The sequence below is a fragment of the Anopheles moucheti genome (assembly GCF_943734755.1).
Source record: "Anopheles moucheti chromosome X unlocalized genomic scaffold, idAnoMoucSN_F20_07 X_unloc_21, whole genome shotgun sequence".
Classification (NCBI taxonomy): Eukaryota; Metazoa; Arthropoda; class Insecta; order Diptera; family Culicidae; genus Anopheles; species Anopheles moucheti.
In genome coordinates this window covers 160,001-162,500 of record NW_026453528.1, presented here as the reverse complement: position 1 = coordinate 162,500, position 2,500 = coordinate 160,001, and positions in this window count along the sequence as shown.

Below are 2,500 nucleotides of genomic sequence, written 5' to 3'. Positions count from 1 at the left end.
GACTCCCCTGAGTATGAAAAGTGAAACGAAAATCATTTTTGAGAAGAAAAAATTTTTGTATGGGAGGGCCCCTGCTAGAACATATTTCCCAAGTGCGTCGATTTTTGGGTCGCCGACACAAGCTCGGATCAAAAAAATTTTTTTTTCTCGGTGACTCAAAACATCAATTTTAGACTCCCCTGAGTATGAAAAGTGAAACGAAAATCATTTTTGAGAAGAAAAAATTTTTGTATGGGAGGGCCCCTGCTAGAACATATTTCCCAAGTGCGTCGATTTTTGGGTCGCCGACACAAGCTCGGGTCAAAAAAATTTTTTTTTCACGGTGACTCAAAACATCAATTTTAGACTCCCCTGAGTATGAAAAGTGAAACGAAAATCATTTTTGAGAAGAAAAAATTTTTGTATGGGAGGGCCCCTGCTAGAACATATTTCCCAAGTGCGTCGATTTTTGGGTCGCCGACACAAGCTCGGATCAAAAAAATTTTTTTTTCTCGGTGACTCAAAACATCAATTTTAGACTCCCCTGAGTATGAAAAGTGAAACGAAAATCATTTTTGAGAAGAAAAAATTTTTGTATGGGAGGGCCCCTGCTAGAACATATTTCCCAAGTGCGTCGATTTTTGGGTCGCCGACACAAGCTCGGGTCAAAAAAATTTTTTTTTCTCGGTGACTCAAAACATCAATTTTAGACTCCCCTGAGTATGAAAAGTGAAACGAAAATCATTTTTGAGAAGAAAAAATTTTTGTATGGGAGGGCCCCTGCTAGAACATTTTTCCCAAGTGAGTCGATTTTTGGGTCGCGACACAAGCTCGGGTCAAAAAAAATTTTTTTTTCATGGTGACTCAAAACATCAATTTTAGACTCCCCTGAGTATGAAAAGTGAAACGAAAATCATTTTTGAGAAGAAAAAAATTTGTATGGGAGGGCCCCTGCTAGAACATTTTTCCCAAGTAAATTCGATTTTACCCGGTGAGTCAAAAAATTTTGAAAAAAATATTTTGCCAAAATCGTGTTCATTGCCTATTATAAGGGACCAGGTCAGCTCACACGCATTTTTGGAGACCATATGGAAAGTGCGTCTGGGATTGCGGAAATTAAGTTTAGAGTGTTAAATGATGGTTTCGCAATCCCGAAAGGCTCAAAATCCACCCTAAGGTCCCCTGGGTGAAATGTGGTTTCCAAGGTGTGAGCGCTATCGGTGATAGAGTTGGAATGTGATTTCCAGAGCGCAGGGCGACTGGGCTTAGAGCGAAAATCATAGACAAGGGTAAGTATTGGACTGAACGACTCGAAGCAAACGAAAATCATAGACAAGGGTAATGGACTGAACGACTCGAAGCAAACGAAAACCACACACAAGAGTAATGGACTGAACGAATCGAAGCAAACGAAAATCACATACAAGAGTAATGGACTGAACGAATCGAAGCAAACGAAAAACCACAGACAAGAGTAATGGAGTGAACGAATCGAAGCAAACGAAAACCAAAGACAAGAGTAATAGAGTGAACGAATCGAAGCAAACGAAAACCATGAACACAGGGATAACTGAGAACGAACCTACCTATCAGAGCATGTGAAAGCATGGACAAGAGTACTGAAAATCGGACCAAACCTCTAGAAGCACACGAAAATCATGGACAAGAGTACTCAAAAACACGGACCAAACCTATGGAAGCACACGAAAACCATGAACACAGGGATAACTGAGAACGAACCTACCTATCAGAGCATGTGAAAGCATGGACAAGAGTACTGAAAATCGGACCAAACCTCTAGAAGCACACGAAAATCATGGACAAGAGTACTCAAAAACACGGACCAAACCTATGGAAGCACACGAAAACCATGAACACAGGGATAACTGAGAACGAACCTACCTATCAGAGCATGTGAAAGCATGGACAAGAGTACTGAAAATCGGACCAAACCTCTAGAAGCACACGAAAATCATGGACAAGAGTACTCAAAAACACGGACCAAACCTCTCGAAGCACACGAAAACCATGAACACAGGGATAACTGAGAACGAACCTACCTATCAGAGCATGTGAAAGCATGGACAAGAGTACTGAAAATCGGACCAAACCTCAAGAAGCACACGAAAATCATGGACAAGAGTACTCAAAAACACGGACCAAACCTATCGAAGCTCACGAAAACCATGAACACAGGGATAACTGAGAACGAACCTACCTATCAGAGCATGTGAAAGCATGGACAAGAGTACTGAAAATCGGACCAAACCTCAAGAAGCACACGAAAATCATGGACAAGAGTACTCAAAAACACGGACCAAACCTATCGAAGCTCACGAAAACCATGAACACAGGGATAACTGAGAACGAACCTACCTATCAGAGCATGTGAAAGCATGGACAAGAGTACTGAAAATCGGACCAAACCTCAAGAAGCACACGAAAATCATGGACAAGAGTACTCAAAAACACGGACCAAACCTATCGAAGCTCACGAAAACCATGAACACAGGGATAACTG